Here is a 20,838-nt window from a genome sequence, read left to right on the forward strand (position 1 = left end):
GTAGATAAATAAATGTGAACTTCATTGTTGATAATTAAAAGTATAGGCCCTTCCCAGTTTTGTAGACCTGTTATGAGTCTGTGGAGGGTGAGCAATCATAAACCTAAGATGTTCTTTCTCTGGCTAACATGATTCTCTATATGTAATAATTTGTAAAGGATGATTTGTTTTACTGTCTTTTTTTTTGTCATGCATTGCTGGAAATCAGAGAATTAAATAATTTTTTTCAGAGGACTAGTAGAATAGAAGAGAAAATTAATCCCTTAGTGGCTCCCTTAATATTTAACTGGCAAATACCAAGGGTAGACATGAGGTATGTCTTCCTGGTCACATGCCAACTAAGTTGCTATACAATGTAGTCTTAGGAGTTTATAATGTATTTTCCTTATGTTTTTATATACACAGTCTGAACTTTGGTAGTCCTCTTAAAAGATACTGCATAGTGCAGTTACAAATACTTAGTACGTTTTTACATCAGCATTTCATATATTTTGAAATTTGAACTGGAGATTTCGTTTTGACAAAATTTCTCCTCAAGGGGGTCTTACTTAATAGACATTACTTATGCAGTGATAGTGGTTCCCACTAATAAGTACCAAGCATTAAAAACAACTTGATTTTGCCTCTAAAAGCAAGTATTGCATTAATCTTTCTGAATAGCTCTTGATAATCAAAAAGGAGTTGTCTAGAAAACTATTAATCTGAAGTGGCCCATGGAGAATGGATGTTAGATAATATTAGATAATATTAATTAGATAATTATTAAATAATCAATTGATTAACGGAACACACCACAAAAGCACAGCCCTTTTAATTTCTGCAGTGGGGGTTTTCAAAAGAAGTGCAGAATTCTCTTTGTACCTGCTGAATCATGGGAGGAAAAGCCATGTTTTGGAGCAGGTCTCCACTAGAGGAGTAGTATTGTGAGGGTAAATGTCTTTCTGACTGATTTTTGTTGTGTGGTCATGTCAGCTGAGCATGGCTGGGCGAGAAGCATCTGAGCGCTGATGTATTCAGTTCAAAACAGATCTATAAATCTTACAGGTTGACTTCAATTTGCTAGTTTAGTTTATACTACAGTAGCCTGAAAATGGTAACCTAAAGTAATTTAGGATTTGTATTCTGCTACATGGACGGTTGATGATGTATTTTCCTTCTGGCTTGGTAAAGCCTTTTGTGGGGGATCTTTCTCAGCTGATACAAGGTGGCCATAGAGTGAGTTGAGGGCAAACAATAGGCTATCTTTGTTTTGCCACTAATGGAAGGTAAAGCTGCCCAGGCAAATGGGTTAATGGCTCAAAATGAGGGAGCTGCTGTGTGTTGTGCTGCTGCACCTGTATCTGTGGAAGATGCTAAAACCCCTACAGTTGTATCTCAGAGGCCTGATAATGCCAGTCTTACAGTGCTAGTATTTCATGCCATAGGTAATTTTGTTAGGTTAAACTGATAATAGCGCACTGGCTACATAATTACTTATTCAGCATGAGTAAAGGAAAATTTTCTTTACTCATGAACAATAGCTCCAGAAGAACAATTGCTCCAGTCTGTGCAGGAGAACCTATTACTGCAAGTGCTTCGTCATTCGTTTGGGTCTGGATCCAGCCACAACATTAATCAAGGTTGTTTTTCCACATGGAGCAAATTATAGCCTAGGAGTATGCCGCACAAAGGACATGCACTTTTTTTTGTTGTTGTCTAAGACTCTTGTATTGTGTACCTTCATTGATTGTTAGAGAGGAAAATTCTCTGCATATTATTTATTAATAATAAAGTCTCCACTAGAGTATTCTTTCTTAAAGAAAAATGAATTCTGCTTTTGTGGCTTGTCCTGTAGTGGTAAAATATCCTCAGCAATCTTCACTGACAAGCTTTGAAATTGTTACATGTAATCCATGTAAAACCAAGGAAGGAAAATGTTACAATGCAAAACATGACAGAATGTCAGAGATACCGTACTGACATTTTTTGACATGTATGGTTCAGTCCTGCAGGTTTTTCTCCATTTATTTCTTAAGTCTAGTAATAATGTGAGATTAGGTGAGATTACATGAGGCCGCAGGTGCTTCAAAACCAGTGTTTTGTCTTGTCTAGTGGGGGGTTATAAGCTGTATAATACACAGGCCTGCTGAACAAGTGCTGAAAGCTTGGTTCAAAATGTATAGCTGCACTACTATGTTAGCCACAACTAGAACCATCTTCCATATATTTGGCTATGTTATGTGTTTATTTCTTTGTGCTTCAACAAAATCCCGAAGGACAGTGTGGGACAGTGCATACGATGCGAGCAGGTGAATGATTTGCTGTGCCTGGTGTCAGAGCTCAAGGAAAGAAGTGGAGAGGCTAAGAAGCATTAGGGAGAGTGAAAGGGAAATAGACTGGTGGAGTCACACTGTTTAGACCCCAAAGGAAGTCCAGCAGGAGACGGTGAAGCCCTGCCCCTCCTGCCATCAGGCAGATGGGGCAAACCAAGTAGGTGAGGGGGAATGGAAACAGGTCCCTGTTCGAAGAGGTAAAAGAATCCTTTCCTGACCCCCATCACCTCCCGTGGTGCCCTTAAAGAACAGATATGAGGCCCTGGACCCAGAGAATCAGGCAGAGGGCAGTCAAGAACAGGATCTGTCAGGAAGGTTTCCCGATTGGATCCCATCTACCAGATGGGTTATAACCACAGCTATAAAGAAAAAAAGAAGAGCAGTTGTAGTCGAGGACTCCCTTCTGAGAGGAACTGAAGACCTTATGTGCCAACTGGACCCATCCCACAGGAAGGTCTGCTGCCTTCCCGGGGCCCAGGTGAGGGATGTTAGTAGGAGACTCCCTGAGCTAATCTGGCCCTCTGATTACTATCCACTGCTGGAGGTCTAGGCTGGCAGTGATATTAATGAAAGAGGTGCCAGGGTAATTAAAAAGGCCTTCAAGGTACTGGGTCTGTTGGGACAGGAGCACAGGTAGTGTTCACTTCAGTTCCTGCAGTACCAGGGATGAAGGAGGAGAGGACTAGGAAAGCCCTTCTTATCAACAGGTGGCCAAACGATTATTGCCTCCATCGGAATTTTGGGTTTTTTCGACCATGAGGCAAATTCTATGGTACATAGCCTACTAGAGTCAGATGGGCTTCTTCTGTCTAGCAAGGGCAAAAGGACTCTAGCCCTTAAGTTGTCAGGGCTGATCAAGGAGGGCTTTAAACTAGGTTTGGAGGGGGAAGGGTTGAAATCAGGCTCTCTAGAGATGAGCCTAAGGGCGGAAAGCCAGAGTTAGAAGTGAAATCAGCAACCCAGCTGAAGTGCATGTACACCAATACACGCAGTCTGGGTAACAAACAGGAGGAGCTGGAAGCCATCGTGCAGCAGGAAAGCTGTGATGTCATCACAGAAAAGCGGTGGGATGACTCACATGACTGGAGTGCTGCCATGGGTGGAACTCTTCAGAAGGGACAGACAAGGTAGGAGAGATGGAAAGGCTCTATATGTTAGACTTGGTAGAATTTGAAATCAGTAACAACAAGGTTGAGTGCCTGTGGATGAGAATAAGGGGGAAGACCAACAAGGCTGATATCCTGGTGGGAGTCTGTTACAGATCACCCAACCAGGATGATGAGGATGATGAATTATTCTACAAACAGCTAGTGGATCTTTCAAAATTGCCAGACCTTGTTCTTGTGGGCAACTTGAACCTGCTGATGTCTGCTGGAAACTCAACACAGCAGAGAAGAGGCAGTCTAAGAGATTCCTAGAGTATATGGAGGATAATTTTCTGCTCCAGCTGGTAAATGAGCCTATCAGGGATGGGGCACTGCTAGGCCTGCTGTTCACAGAGAGGGGCTGTTGGGAGCAGTGGCGGTCGGAGGCTGTCTAGGGCACCATGAAATAATAGAGTTTTCACTACTCAGGGACGTAAAGAGGGCCCTCAATAAAACTTCTGCCCTGGACTTCTGGAGGGCAGATTTCGGCCTGCTCAGAAGGCTGGTTCAGAGGGTACCTTGGGAAACAGCCCTTGAAAACAAAGGGGTCCAGGAGAGATGGACGTGCTTCAAGAAGGAAGTCTTGAATACACAGGAGCAGGCTGTCCAAGTGTGCTGAAAGGCAAGCCAGCCTGAACAGGGAGATTTTGAAGGAAATTAGGGTAAAAAAGAGAACTTACTGACTATGGAAAAAAGGGCTGGCTACTCATGAAGTGTTTAGGAATATAGTTAGGTCTTGTAGAAAGAAAATTAGAGAGAAAAAGGCACAATTTGAACTCAGTCTAGCCACTTGTGTTAGGGATAACAAGAAGTGCTTCTACAAATAGATCAATAGCAAAAGGAGGGGCAAGGAAAACCTCCCTTCTTTGTTGGTCATGGTCACATAGTCACCAAAGATGAGGAAAAGGCTGAGGTACAACACCTTTTTTTGCCTCAGTTTTTGACAGTAATACAGGTTGTCCTCAGGACAACTGACCTCTGGACCTGGTAGGCAGAGACAGGAAGCCAGATAGCCCCCCTGTAATCCGGGAGGGAACAGCGACCTGCTGAACCACCTGGATCCTCACAAGTCTATGGAACCAGATGGGATCCACCCAAGGGTGGTGAGGGAGCTGGCAGAAGAGCTCACCAAGCTGCTCTCCATCATTTACTAACAGTCCTGGCTCACTGTCCCAGATGATTGGAAGCTGGCGAATGTCATGCCAATCCACAAAAAGGGCTGCAGGGAGGACCTGGGAAACTACAGGCCTGTCAGCCTGACCTCAGAGCCTGGCCAGGTTATGGAGCAGATCATCCTGAGTGCAGTCACACAGCACCTACAGGATGGACAAGAGATCAGACCCAGCGAGGGTGGGTTTAGGAAGGGCAGGTCCTGTTTGACCAACCTGAGCTCCTTTTATGACCAGGTGACCCACCTGTGGTGGATGAGGGGAAGGCTGTGGATGTGTCTATCTGGACTTCAGCAAAGCCTTTGACACCGTCTCCCACAACGTACTCCTGGAAAAGATGAGAACACATGGCTTGGACAGGGGCACTCTGTGCTGGGTTAGGAACTGGCTGGAGGGCCGGGCCCAGAGAGTGCTGGTGAACGGGGCTGCATCCAGCTGGCGACCGGTCACCAGTGGTGTCCGCAGGGATCAGTGCTGGGTCCAATTCTGTTTAATATCTTTACTGATAATCTGGATGAGAGGATTGAGTCCACCATTAGGAAATTTGCAGACGACACCAAGCTGAGGGGGAGTGTCAACCTGCTGGAAGGCAGGAGGGCTCTGCAGAGGGACCTGGACAGACTGGAGAGTTGGGCTGATTCCAATGGGTTGAGGTTCAACAAGGCCAAGTGGCGGGTCCTGCACTTTGGCCACAACAACCCCCTGCAGCGCTACAAGCTGGGCACAGAGTGGCTGGAGAGCAGCCAGGTGGAAAGGGACCTGGGGGTGCTGATCGACAGGAAGCTGAACATGAGCCAGCAGTGTGCCCAGGTGGCCAAGAAGGCCAATGGTATCCTGGCCCGGATCAGGAGCAGTGTGGGCAGCAGGAGCAGGGAAGTGATCCTTCCCCTGTACTCAGCACTGGTGAGGCCACACCTGGAGTGCTGTGTGCAGTTCTGGGCCCCTCAGTTCAGGAAGGATATTGAGGTGCTGGAGCAGGTCCAGAGAAGAGTAACCAGGCTGGTGAAGGGACTTGAGCACAAGTCCTATGAGGAGAGGCTGAGGGAGCTGGGGTTGTTTAGTCTGGAGAAGAGAAGGCTCAGGGGTGACCTCATCACTCTCTACAACTCCCTGAGAGGAGGTTATAGCCAGGTGGGGGTTGGTCTCTTCTTCCAGGCAACCAACAGTAAGACAAGAGGGCATGGTCTCAAGCTGTGCCAGGGAAGGTTTAGGTTAGATGTTAGGAAGAAATTCTTTGCAGAGAGGGTAATCAGGCATTGAAATGGGCTGCACAGGGAGGTGGTGGATTCTACGTCCCTGCAGGTGTTTAAGAAGAGACTGGATGTGGCACTTAGTGCCATGGTCTAGTAACCACAGTAGTGTTCGGTCAAGGATTGGACTTGATGATCTTGGAGGTCTTTTGCAACCTAGTTGATTCTCTAATTCTATGATTTGCAGTTTTGTCATGTGCTCTGTGTGAGTGGGCCAGTATCCCTGTTTGTTTGCTTTAAATGGCCTGACAATTGTAATGTCTTCCACAATTTTTCTACCTGAATGATTAGTTTTTCATTTCCTTTCTAGTTTAATATTACCATACCCTGCTTGTCTTCTCTGACATTTCCAAGCTAAGATTTTGTATTGCTCCTTATGCTTACATGAGTGTAATTCTGTAACTCTGCTCATCCTTGTGGGCTCTGTTTGAAGATTTTATAATTCTGTTAACCCTCTGAAAGTTGGGGAACCAGAACTGCCTGTCAGATTTAAGTCATGACAGCATAAGGGCCTGGCAGTAGTATAACAGCGTCTCATTTTTTTCAACGTTCTTTAGAGTTCTAGCTATCGTACTTACTCTGTTTTACTGTCAGAAAGTAGTTTTCTAATGCCTTTGGAGTATCATGTAAAATGAATACAAAATATTTTCTCCGCTTAGTTCCCATTTTGAAGCTCATCTGACCAGTGTACAGTACCTCAATACAGTTAAAAAAAGGCAGATAAGTTGTTTTCTGATATTTTCCCTAGTCTATACTTCTTTGCCCTCATTTCTGTTTGCTGTTTTATTACCTAGTTCCTCAGTGTTGTAAGTCCTTTCTGCAGTTCTTGTAACCAGTTTTAGATTTGACTCTCCTAAATAATCTGGTATTGTCTGCAGCTTTTTTCACCTCATTATTTGCCTACCTCTCCTACTGGAAGTGATATTATTTATTATTTATGGCTATGAGGTACAGCACTTAGCACATATCCTTGTGGAGAATCCTTCATTGTTATTTTTTCTTCATTGTAAAAGCTAGCCATTTGTTCCTGTCCTTTTTTCCTTAGTTCTGTACTATGTCATGAGAGGATTACACCCCTTTTTTCTTCAGTAATTTAGTTTCTTTACTGGCCTCTAGACTTCTTAATAGTATTTTTGAAGACCTAAATACAATACTTTGGCTTGCTTGTCCTTCTCTGCAAGTTTGTTGAATTACTCAAGAAGTTTAATGAACTCTAAGCAATTTTGTACAAAAATGTCATACTTCTCAAACACTAGTTGTGTTTTCCGCAGTGTATTATGTTATTGATCTCTCCAGATTATACTCTTCCACATGCAGCTAAGCTCTCAAGTTGGAGAAGAGTGACTGATCAGTCAATACATAATTTTGTATAATTTTTTAGGAAAACAAATCATATGTTTAAGGCTTCAGTGGTGTAACTTCAGAATGATTATCAGACTGATAATCTAATAGAGAACTAAACATTCAGAAATTATTTCTTTAGTAATTCTCTGTTATGAAATATTGTGTACTGCAGGAGGTAGTTTGGTATTTTTCAAGTAATCTCATGTTCTTCAAGGCTGTTGCAGTGAAGCTGAATGACTGTGAGAAGTTAAATCAGGGGAGTCTTTGAAGAAAGTAGCTGTAGGAATAAAAAAAAAAAAAAATTCAAAATTCCCCCTGAGAGATGCTGAGACCAAGGGCTGCCAGACTGTTCCTTTTCCCTGGCTTTAGGTTTGTGCTTAATGGAGAGCCTAATGCTTCATATGCTGGCTTCAGGGAAGTCAGAAAGAACAGAATGAGCCCTGGGAAGGGCTTAATGTGCAGATAATACTTATCCACATATTGCAACAAACTGCTTCAAACTAGTAATGGGAAGATGGTCCTCCTCCTGCAGAGAATAGCAGATTAGGTGGGGAAATGATCTTTCTAAATGCTGTGTCATCTTTAGCAGTTAACAGCATTTGGAAAAAAGAACCCAGACTTCCTAAAACTCAAGTTCTTTTAATCCGTTTCAGATGTAAGAAAAGAAACTATAATTCTAGGCCAGTGTTAAACCTGATAGGATAACACACTGGACAAATGGGGAGTTAAACACCTAGACAGAGAAATACGTACTGTGTGACTGAACATTTTTCCAAATTGAGGGGGAGGCCCTCAACCAGGGAGATGCCCTCGAGAATACTTCCAAGACATTGCTTTGATAGATACAAAAAATGAATGTTGTGTTTGTTTCTGAGGCAAAGAAGTTCAAAGAACAGTTAGTCATGACGGCATGACATGAGTAGATTTATGTGACCATAGTTTAAAAACAAGACAAGTCACATAGATAATTATTTATATTGCCTTTTATATTCCTATGTGGAGTTTTCTTATCAGTGTTAGGCAGTGGTTGCTTTGAAAATAATGTTTGATTTAGCTGGAATAAAGTTGTGGCTTTATGGGAAGCAAGTGATGTTACAGAAGCGAAGCAGAAGTTATTTTCCAGAAATTACTAAACTCTCCAAGCCAAGGAATAAAAAAAGCTTTCAAGCACTAAGAAAAGGAATCAAGTCTTACCCTCTCATGTATCTTCTTTGCATTAATCCAGCAGCACACAGGGGACTTGGCTCCACTTAGCAGGGCACTTACAGTATGTGCAGAAATAAAGAGTATGAGTAATGATATTGATTTCAGTTGGAAAACTCACATGTGTGAGTTGTACATACACCTAGAAATGTTGCAGAATCAGAGTCTTAGAGCTGATTAACCTTTTGTTAATGAAATCTGTCAGAAGAAACCATGCATTATGAACTATAGAGTCACCATTCATTAGTAATGTGGAAAAAATGTAAACATTGCACAAATGTAATTTTGAGGTAAGTATTTAAACAAAGAATAGTTGTGAAACATGTTGAGCTGTTACACTAATATTATAGGGCTTACAAGTTGAGTGAAATGATTAGAAAAATTTTTTGTGAAATTCTGTTGAAGGGTAATGCCAAATATACATTCAATATGTGGAAGAAAAACAGAAAGCATGAAGTAGGAAGAAGGAGATAGATGCAAGTATTACTTTAATGCAAATAAGACATGCATGTACAGTGTAAGATGTCTTAAAAATGCAATTTGGGGATACAAATTTCATATCCCATAGCAAGACAGTAATAGACCTTCGTAAGTTTATGCACGCACACACATCTTTATTAGGGAATGTTATGACTTTCTCTGTTCTTCATCACTGTCACACAGTTTAAAGTGGAATACTTCAGTCTCTTATAGGTACCGTATAACCATAAATATTTCTTAATTGGAGGAAGAATTCAGGAAATCATAGCAAAATTATTTAAAGAATTGACTTCCAAGGAAATAAAAATTAACTGAACATAAAACTTGATTAAATTAATGCTGCACTGAGACATGAGAGCAGTCTGGATCTATAGGGTTACTAGAAGCAATGCAAGGAAAGGAAGGAATCATTCACTCATGTACATAGGTATAAATAAATAATTGCAAAACAATTAATAAAGAAAATGTTTCCTGCAAATGGGATCTTTAGCTAGGAAGGCAGTTTCCGAAGGAAGGAGAGGAAACCTCTTCATATAAGGAAACCAAAATAAAACCTGTATTGGATTAACATATGTAAAACTACTTTGAAAAGCAACCTGTAGTTGTAAAGAAAATATTTAATAACCTTAAGGATTTAATGACCTCATACAGTTCCACCAAAGCTATACAGACTGCATGCATGTAGCACAAGCTGAGAATTAAAATGCTTTCACCCCAAGTATTTTCTTAATTTTGGAGAACAGAAATAGCATTTTTTAAGCAATAACCTACATACCTTAGAATCATAGAATCATCAAATCATCGAATCAGGTGGATTGGAAAGGACCTCTGAGATCATCAAGCCTATACAGCTACATTAAAGTCTACAAAAAGCTAAAAATCCTAAAAATTCAAAGTCATCATGGCAAAGGGCAGTTTTGAGTAGGAGTAACAGAAAAAGGAAAATGCTGAGATTTGGAAACATCTTTGAGTATAGGGGCAATGTCAGAGGAAATGAGATGATCTGATTACTTGCTCCATTTCTCTGCTATTGACTGGCTGGAGATAAAAGTTAGCATTTCATTATTGAAGGAAATGATAGATTAAGCAGAGAAAGTTTTGAAAATGTTTTAAAATGTAGTTTAGGCATTGCCTTTCATGTGTTGGATCAAGAAGAGCTTGAAGAGAGAGGTCTGTATGGGCAGAGACAATATGGCAGAGTCAGAGCCACAGGCTAGGGCGAGATTTCCCACATCATGGTTGTTGTGGAAGCTGCCACGTTAACTTCTGGTGAAGCTAAATAATGTTTATGTGATTAAAACATAATATCAGATTATGATAGACAGAGTGTTAGCTCTGAGGTGAGAGTAGATGGGAAAGGTTGATCAGCTAAACAAGCCTTCAGGACTTTGCAGTAGGCAAGATGTGTGTGTCTAAACTGAATGTGATGCCAAGATTATGGGCTGGATCTGCATTTAGGATAGTTTTGTTAATCCCTATGTATCTGTTATGTATGTTCCTGTGAGAGAGAGAGGCGTAATAAAGGGAGAGGGAGTAAAACCTCAGCTTTAGCCATACTGAGTTGGACTGTAATAAAGTGTTTATGCTGGGGTGGTATGGAATAGATGTGGGATTTTATTGGGGAAAGGGCAGGACTGGAACAACATGGAAGTCCCATTTACCAACCTGGAGCCCTGAGGGAGATGAGGCTTAGAGTTTAACTGACTTCATAACATTCCTGTTATATTCTTTTTGTCCAAAAGGGAGCATGTTGCCTTCAACAGTAAAACCAATCACAGTCCTTAATAAGTGGAAAAATACCACTTGTTCTAATGAGATGCAAATAGACTGTAGCACAGTAAGGACAGAAGACGGACAGTGAAAAAAGTTAGGAACATTTCAGAAAATGATGATGTCTGAATGACGTCAGATAGTTCTCCTTCCTTGTTTACTTTATCATTTGACAGTAACTGAATAATGTATAGTAGACCTAATAGACCTAATGCACTGGCCAAGTTCCATCTTACACAGTCATAACCTGCTTCGGTACATTGCCCTCTAGCTTGAATTTATTAGTCTTAAGCCTCCTTATTAAAAGTTCTCTCTAGAGCACAGTGAGATTTTGCAGTGTACCTGAAATGATTTATCCCTTTTGTCCTGTCCTGTTCAAGAAATTTTGATTTTGCTGTACTTTGATAGCAATAATTGTGTGCGTGTCTGTTAGTAATTGGCACAGTTTAGATTTCGATTTAGTCTTCTGTGTGGAAGTGACTCTGTATACAGTCTCTGATGCTAAATAACTAAATTAGCTGCTAAAGCAGCCTTTGACTGAGTGACACACCATCAGGCTGCAGTGACATTTTCCTTAATGGTTAATCTTATTGTGCTGCACTGTGATACAGAGCATAAGAATTATCATTCTTAATAAATACTTTTTTACACTTGTACAAATAGTGATTAAAAAATCCTCATCAAAGATGAATTGTTAGAGAAGAAGAAAATTCTGATTTGTTTTTTCAGCTACTACCATACTTTTAAAACTCATGGAAATATGTTGAAACTTAGAATCTGGAGCGCTGACAGAGAGAGGCATGTACTGCTTGGTGATCCTTGTATGCTGTTCTGCAGTCAGCGAGATACGTGGAAAGAAGGAAACTTCCCTTTTGATGAGAAGCAGTATTGCTCCCTTTGTAATTTGACTTTTTCTGAAACAGTGATAAATGTTAAACTTTTAAATACTTGGAGGGACAGTGCTAAATATAGACAATTGGCAAATAATCAGTTGATTGATTCTGCAGCCATTCTTTGACTTAATAAAGGATTTAACATTCAGTCAAAGTTATTTGCAGGCCTGGCTATATAACAGCCAAGTCAGATGCAGTGCAGTGATAGTTAACTTGCTGGAAAAGTTAACTACTATTTTTTGATAATGCTGTATGCAGTATGCATAAGTTTTACATATGTTTACTTAGTTTAAATCTGCTTCAGCTGTATCCTGGGCGGTCACATTACTTAGAACAAGTAGTTTTATGTGACATATCGTGTCTGTAAGAGAATGCTTAGGTCTATATGAAATCACGGGAGTGTTACCCTGCCAGGTTCCTGCATGGTTTTTTAATACATGTATGAATAGCCTTATAAAGTTAAAACACCACATTGATTTTAAGGAAAGGGCAAGACTTTCAAGGAGTGTCTGAGGTCATTTGATTTTGCTGAGCTTGGGAGAAAAGAAGGCTGAGAGGAGATCTCGAGGGGGCAGTGGAACGGGAGCTGATGATCCCTCTCTGGTGAGCAGTGATAGGACGTAAGGAAATGGAACAAATCTGCATCAGAGGAAGTTCAGATTGGATATTAGAAAAGGTTTTTCACTGGGAGAGAGAGTGGTCAGTCACTGGAACAGGCTCCTCAGGAAAATGGTCACAGCATCAAGCCTGTCAGGGTTCAAGGAGAGTCTGCATGATGCTCTGAGGTTTAGTGTTAGCTGAGTCCTACAAGGATCAGGGATCTGGCCTTGATGATCTCTATGAATACCCTCCAATTTGAGATGTTCAACGATTCTATGATTCTGTAAAATATGAAGAGCTTTTAATTCTTCCTTTGAAAAAAAAGAAGTATGGTAAACAATTTTCCTCAGGCTTTTCTACAGAATCTAAACCAGATCTGTTTTCTATGTGATCATTGTTTGACATGCTCTTGCATGTATTTTCATTGTCAATTTCATTGTCATTTTAAAGGAAGGACAGGATAAACTCCATCCCCCACAAGATCTCAGCAGAATACACAGCTGCTGTCGACAGAACAGGTGACTGGATGCCACGGACATTGTACACAGCTACAGCTGAAAGACCATTTATCTTCACAGTAAAAAGATTTAGCCCTCACAATAGACTGTTATGACAGTTCAGAGAAGCTAAGGAGTGGCATGTTTTCTAATTTAAATATACCTGTTTGTTTTTTTTTTTTTTTCCCTTTGGAAGAGTAACCTTACACTGCTGAATATTTAAGAAGTACCCAATTTTTGTGATAATTTGATGTGTTAGACAGAAGAGCATGTTGTCTGCACTGGGAGTTAGAAACCACTTCTGTAATGAGAAAAATGAACAGAAGTCTGTAGGAATAGCTAACACGCAGGGCAAGGGAATTTTCCTGCACTTTCTTCATCTTTACAGAAATACATGGGTGCTTGCAAGCCCTATTCTATTCCTGTGCATTAACGCCGAGAACCATTTTGAGCAAGATTATGGTATGACACATTTAATTTATGAATAGCTTGCTGGAAAACATAGAACCTTATCTGACATGATTGCTGAGTAAGAAAGGGTCTAGGCCAGGGACTGAGAATCATACACACACACACAACCCCTCCTCCCTCAACAAACAAAACCCAACCAAATAAAAAACCCCCCACCAAACCAAACAAGCAAAACCCTAGTAAAATTATCCCACAAAAAGAAAAACCAACCAACCAAAAAAAAACTCCCAACAAATCAAAATCTCAAAAAAGAGAAAGGTGAAAATAGAACGATAATATTTACTGAGTGCAGAAGTATCCTATTTAGTTCCAGGTTCTGTCAAAAGTTTAAATATAAACTTGCAAGCTTGACTTGAGTCTTGAAAACTTCTGTTTTCTCTACACTTACATTATTTGTCTGCAGTGTTTAGTTACTATTGTTAGAGAGATATTAATTTCAGTGGCCCAGCTTTACATAATTCCAAGTGTTTCTGAGGGACTTTAATTAACATAAATCAACATGCATAAAATTTAAAATAACTCAGACTCTCTGAGCTTTAGTAACTAGGTCTTTTTCATAATAAGCCCTTATATAAACACCTGTATAAATTTGATAGTTGTATGGGAGGCCAGAGAACAGTATAAATCAAGGGAATCAAAATGTTGGGCAAAAATTGTGGGGTGTTTCCAGTCATAGAGAGATGGGTTTTTCCCCTGCCTATCCTCTGTGGTGCTCAGTGATCCTCTATGGTTGCTAAATTGTCTGTGGGAAGAAAGTTTTTTCTCTTTTTTCCAAAGGAGGCCATGTTAAGCCACAGTGTTATTTCTATTTTTGACAGGGTGGTCTGTCATCCAGGACCTAATACTAAAGCTGTCTAGTCTCTTTTTCTTAAAATACATCTCTTGGAAGTGCATCTTTTGAAGTTTCTAGAAGGAGAGAATCAACAGGTCTGATTTTAGCTCCTTGTCATCTACTCTTTGATTAAAAATCCTTGAATTGGAATTGCCATCAGCGGGAAGAAAAAGGAAGACACAGAACATAAGTGCAATATGATTTTTTTAAGCTTATATAATCTGTAAGATAAATGTACTCAGTAAGTCAGGTGTGATGCCTATTTTGTCCCTGTCCTCAGACTCACATAGCTGCTATGCCAGAAGACCAGCAGAAGGGTGGGAGCGGAGTTGGGCCTAACTGGTTCTAGTTAGGCAGTACAGGTAGTGAGGGGATTGGAGCAATGAAGCAAAGGGCTAACCATACAACCTTTGAGGTGGAGATGGAAACCAGGATCCCTCTCTGTACACAACTTCTATGTGGAGTGTTAATCCCTAAGCAGGTATTCCTCATCTTTAAAGTCTTAGAAACTTACACAGAAGTAGTTCTCTCATTTCATGTTATTAATTAGGAGGATAGTCTGAACATAGCTAGCATGCTTACATGAATAGGTACATGTACACACCAACTCCCAGCATGTAAAGTGTCCAAAGTGCATACCTGTGGGCACTTCTGTATCCATAATTTAAGGCTCTTTTGATGGTAAAACTGTGCTACATAGAGGTTACTGTAACTTCATTCCATCACAGACATTTAAATTTAGTTTCTTCATAAAAATATATAAATCCTCAAAAGCATAAAATGCTGAAGTATTTTTAAAAAGTGAAAGACATTTAGGCGTGAAAACTAAAGTCAAACTTCTGGTAATTTAGTGATGGGATCTTGGCTACATTATAATTTGTATAGTAAAGCTTGAAAAAAGGACACATACTAAGGTAAGTAAGTAGCATTAGTAGAGCTCGACACTGTGTGGCAAAACCAAAGATATTTTGGAGGAAATAGGTAAGCAGGAGATATATAAGGTATAAAAAGGCACTTTTGTGTCTGGGAACAATAATACTTTATATCTGGGAAAATACCATACTGCTATGTTTGCTTAGGACAGAATTTCTGAAATGTCCCTTTTCCCCCTTCCCATTCCTTTTCCTCTCAGACTGTTTATGCTGTGACTCTGCTAGTTTAATTTTTGGGTAGTGTCATGCTATTGGTATGAGCCAAGGCTGATGATAGATGAAGGAAGTGCTTAGGCAGTGGTAGTATCTGTCTCCTGTGTCCTGCTACTCGCAAAGTATTCAGGCTTCCAAAATGTATGGCAAATTTTTCCAAGGTGTTACATACTAATGAAAAATTCTTTTTATTTAAATATTTTTACTACATTCTCTGAATGTTGTTTTTTATGGCAAAGCATTCCCGAAAAGAGAATTTCTTCATGATGAGCAGTTAAATGTAGATTTCATGTGTTACGAACTTCCCCCATGTTGAACATTTTTAAATGGCTCTTAAAGTTGAGTTTTGCCTTATTGTTAAGTACAGTTATCACTTTATATCACATTAATTGATTTCACAGACTAATTGTCAGCAGAGTAAGAACTGCAGATTTTCTTGCTAATGTTATCTTCAGCATGTTGCTCAGCCCAAATGCTTCACAATATACCCTGCATAACAAAACAGCTAATTTAAGTCATGCTTTTTGTTAAAATATATATATGTTCCTATCTGTATATCTTATAGATTGGTTTTAAAGAAAAAATTGAATAAAATTTAAACTTTCTGTGTTTATCCTAATTGTGACACTAACAAGCATAATTATTAGCATCCCTGTTCTCCACATTGATGTCAATCATTACAATGTGTTTGTAAGGCTAGTCTTTAAATCATAGGAATGCAATTTTCATGTATACATGGATCTTCTCTGACAGGCATCACACTCTATTTTTATAAGTAGATCTCATTCTCAAAATTTGCTTCTCATATATTGCTGTGTATAATAGATGACTCAAATCACAGAGCCTCTGTGGGTTTGTATAAATTTAAACATCTAACTAGTATGTTTGAGTAATCATGTAGTGGAAAATCTCAAATCTCTCTTAAGTCAGTATGTTTAAGACGTACTTTTTTTATTCAGGAGTGGCAAGTATGTGTTGGTGCTTTTACATGCAAACTCTATCTACAGCTAGAGATTAAATGTTCTTAATATGTTCTTAAATATGACTGTGTATAATTATGTTACCATTACACCATATCCTCTTTGACTGATCCTAAGAAAAATTATTGTTCTACTTAGCTGCTAAAAGAAAGGAAAGAATTACGTTGTGTTTATTTTTAACAGACTTTCCTAATTCCATTAGTGCTGAACAGATACCCTTTCAACAGCAGTACAAGGCCAGTACATGCTTCCCGTATAAGGGAAAGAAAGCCACACAGTGTTTTCCTTTTGTTCTTTCAGTGATAAATGCTTATATTACACAAAATGCTGTGTAGTGGTCCTTTGACCTGCTGAGATTTATGCAATTAACTATGCAGAAATAATAAGCTAAAGAAATACCATATTGAGAACGAGAATTACATTACACTGAAAAGCCATGAAATCAAAGTTTCTAATGTTACCACTGTTCCTGTGGTAACAGGTGTTAATCTGGATTCTTTTCAGTATCTCCAAGGGCAATGAATCCCTTTAACAACTTGAACTTCTTGAGAATACAGAGAAATTGTAGTTCATGTGTTGCAGTATTCTCATTATTGGAGACAGAGGAATTGTCTTATTGGCACATAATGCATGTCCACATGGCAGAGTAAGTTGTGTTGCTAGTTGCCAAGGTAGGGTTGAATTACAATTCTAGATGCCCTATCAGTGTTCTCAGACTTTACCAGTAGGAAAATGTGGGTCTGGCTGCTGTGATCAGCGTTCTACATTAGATATTTTGGCTTGTATATGTCCTTTTTATTTACTTTGGTTTGGGGGTGTTTTTTTGGTGGTTTTTGTTGTTGTGGTTGATTGGTTGAGATCACCCCCAAAGATTTAGGACCTAGGAGAGATCTTGTGCTCTTAGATTATTTTACCCTCAGAATTTAAGCAAGTTTAGAGCTCTGTGGTTTAGTGCAAGTAAGGTAAAGGAAGTAAGGAAGTAAAACTGCCTGAGAGAAAGCAGCTTTTCTTTGCTAGCTTACATCTCTCCTTACTATTGTAGTCTTTGTTCTTTACTACAGCAGGCATAGAAGTCAATGAACATTGCTTTTCCTAACAGTATGCTCTTCAACTGGAAACCAAGACCTTTACTATTGGGGAAAATCTAGCAAGTCCTTATGTGGGGGAAGGCATAGTTACCTGTGTTTTCCATAGATTAAAAATACATCATAATGTGTTCAATATAGAACTAGAAGATATTGAAAGGTAAAGTTTAAATGTTAGTGTAATTTAGTTTGCTTGTTGTAACAATATCTTTTTCTAAAGTATTTCTTGTCATTTGAATTAGCTAGGACAGCAGATTTGGCAGGGATGATGAATTACCCATTTTGGTGTTAAGTGAGAGGATTCAGCAAAACTGTCATTGAGGAAGATGTCTTAATCAGTCATTAGTGTCTCTTCATATGTGAATTTGTCAATTTATATCTACTGTTTCATTCTTCTTAATAAAATTTGAAATAATTCATTGTGAAAACTTTAATCAAAATGAGTGAAATAGAGCCAAATCTGAAATGAAAAAATCTCTGCTAGTTGTGTTTGTTGCTCGTGTATTGTTTGTGCTTACCAATTTTTTAACTGAAATTAATGTGATACCTTTAAAGAAATTGTTTTATAGTATAAATAGTGCTTGAATTTACTTTGTAATTACACTTTATATATATTTTGTCTAATGTTTTCTATACTTTTAAAACAATAGTTGATATGCTGACCATAAAGACAATTTTAAAGACTTTATACTCTCTAATTCTATGGTTCATCTCTCTATAACATATCTTTTATGAGATGAAATGAACTACTTTAATAGATAAAAATCTATACAATCAATAGGCGCTTTTTTTTCCTGTACCAGTTGTTCAAGTGCATTAAATTAAACATAGCTTGATTACACACATATTCTGTGTCAAGACAAAGTAATATGGAATGGAGTTGTGTGTCAGAGGGACAATTAATGCTCACCATCATAAATATTGTTTGCAGTATCATCATCTGTATGTCAGTTCAAGGTGTCTTGGCACTATACAGGACTAATAAGGCAGGAGTCTTACCCAAAATATGTAACCTCTAGGTTCTTAATCTTTTTGGTAATCTTTCTCATGAGCACTGTGTTGCTTTGTGGGACTTTAACTACTGCAGTGCTGAACTCTGATGTACAAGGAGGAATGGAAAATGCAAATTTGAGCACTTTTCCTCCTACAGATCTTTCCCAGCTTGCCTCAAGGATCAGATAATCATGATTCCACCTCTTGATAACTTTTTACTTTAAAGTGATTGTTATTTCTTCTAGTTCTTTTACTATTTTTACATTGTCATTTACACTGGACAAATACAAGAACTAGATTCAGTGTTTTCCCTGATGCACTGGATTATTTGAAAAAAAAACATTTAAGTCCCTGCTGAAACCTGGTTTTCCCCTGAAAGAATCTTATATCCTTAGCAGTATTTTAAACGTTTTCCTTGAAACCCAAACACTCCATTACACTTTTCTACCCTTTTCTCATTGAATGTTAATACAGACAGTTTTTTCAATAAATTCAATAAATTAGGACTAGTGTTGCATTTCTTCAAATAGAAATATTTGTGGATATTTTGTTTTTACAGGAGTGTGTTTTACCTGTTGTATCTCATTAGAAAGAAAACTAACATCAGCTCAGCAAAAATGAATATTTTAGATTGCTATTGTATATTGCCTTTCAGCACACTTTAATTAAAGTGACATTTGTTTGTCCTGTAATATCACCATTCCCTAATTGATGTACTGAGCAAGCATCATGGTGACAAGATAAGTTGCTTTATTTTGTTCCATATGCCTGTGTTCCAAATTTTCCGTAGTTTTAATTGGTTCCCTGCAGAATAATATTTACAAGCATATGGTATGGAAAACGCTGACTGCATTTGTTATCATATATTTTAGTATATTGGTGGCACTAGATCAGTGAGCCTTTAAATGTGATTATGAGGTTATTTAATGCAGTCAATAGTGTGCTTAAAACACTGCAAAAATCTGCAGTGAGCCAAATGATATCAAGGAAATATATTTGAATGCCTTCTTAATGCTTCAAGGATAGATGAGGAAGTCTGATTTAGAAAAGGTTTTGTTTAATGTTTATGCTGAAACATACATTGTGACCTGAGAGCAATTTGGAAAGCTCTGGGGAGTCTTCTTGCCATCATAAGAGAAGGAATGTCACTGCAGAGGCAAAATACATGATATGTCTAGGTTACGGACTTCTGAAGAAGTGCACTGGCATTAGCTGATGAAATGGAATGCAGCACCAGTCCTTAAATTTCATGTGTCTGACTTTGGAGACATCAACACTACATTTTTGCACTGATTCTGCTGTGGCAAAAGACAATCCAAAAAGGGAGCGTGAGTGATTGAGAAGATCCAGTCATATCAGTGTGTATTAAGGTCTGAGTTCAACAATATTGGCATAGGTGTTGGGTGTGCCTTTTTGATTGTGCTAGAGGGGAGATGTGTCATGGTGGAGAATGGATGAATTGATTTTTTTGTTGAGGCAGATTGACCAAGGTGGTTTCACACTGTTCCAGGAAATGCTCAGTGGGTCCTTGTATTAATGACCTGTTTGGATTTCATGAACAGACAGGATACTCAGACACAGCCCACATGATCAGAGAAAGAGGAATACTCCATATGTGGAGACTTCTGATGTATGAATTATATCCTTTGCATATGTGTTCAAGAGGTAACATATTCCTTCTGTCCCTAGCCTGAACCCAGCCTAACTTACTAAATAAATTACTTCCAAATTTCTATTGCTTTAGTATCATCTATGTAAAAAAGAGTGTTAGATATTAAAGCTACATGATTTTATTAGACAAACACTGAAATCATATGCATGTTAAAATTAATACTGGAATGTAATTATGGATTCTCTCTTGCTCGTATGCAATGTCTATGGCTCTGATATAAGTATTATGGTGAGGGCAATTCAGAGATCTGAACGGTATAGACATAACTCATTACTGTATGAGTAAAAAGGCAGTGCCTTCTCATAATGAAGCATATGTTACTCTTTACATAACATTCCAAATAAAAAAAAGGGTTGTTTTTGTAAAGTCCAGTTTCATTCTGAGTGTGTTGTCATTTTACCAACAAGCACAATATTGCAATTTTTAATCTGTGCTCAGCTTTTACAGCAAATCAATCAAACATCTATCCTGCACAAGGACAGCAGGAGTAAAACAGTAATAGAATTCCTTCATGGAAGAAAAAGCTGCCAGTGATAAGAAAGGAGTTTTTGGGGAGTGGTATTCTAACAGACAGAGCAATACTGCCTGCTGTGCTCTACAGAGTAGTACTTGTTGACTGATTTCTGATTTTTAGTGTGGAAGAAGAAAGAGCAACTAAAATAATACTGAAGACAAACCCTCCCCCCCCCAAAAAAAAGATGTCATTTCTATATCAATCTTATCAGAGAGTGGGAGCCCCCGGTGGTCCAGGGGAAACTACACTGCACTGTCACTGCAGAGACCCGGGTTCGATTCCCGGTCGGGGCCCCTCCCCGGGCAGATGGAGCTCGCTAGCCCTGTAAGGCAATCCATCTATGTCCTGAGGACCTCGCTGCCACCGTCCAAGCGTGCTTGGCCCCGGCAGATGAACCTCAGGATTAAAGGGTGGGCTCAGTTCCGCGCACACTGTGTCTCACCTAAAAAATCCAATGCGCAGGCTGGAAGGTGGAAAGACCTT

The 20,838-nt window shown here is 39.1% G+C and overlaps 1 protein-coding gene across 5 annotated transcripts in view; it reads left to right on the top strand.

The window, feature by feature from the left end:
- The window catches only part of PRUNE2 (prune homolog 2 with BCH domain), a 136,823-nt gene that overhangs the window by 987 nt on the left and 114,998 nt on the right, over positions 1-20,838 (top strand). The gene's annotated exons all lie outside the window — the stretch shown is intronic.

This window comes from Empidonax traillii, unplaced genomic scaffold, assembly GCF_003031625.1.
Source record: "Empidonax traillii isolate 1590-97213 ecotype Southwest subspecies unplaced genomic scaffold, ASM303162v1 scaffold28:size2823434, whole genome shotgun sequence".
NCBI lineage: Eukaryota > Metazoa > Chordata > Aves > Passeriformes > Tyrannidae > Empidonax > Empidonax traillii.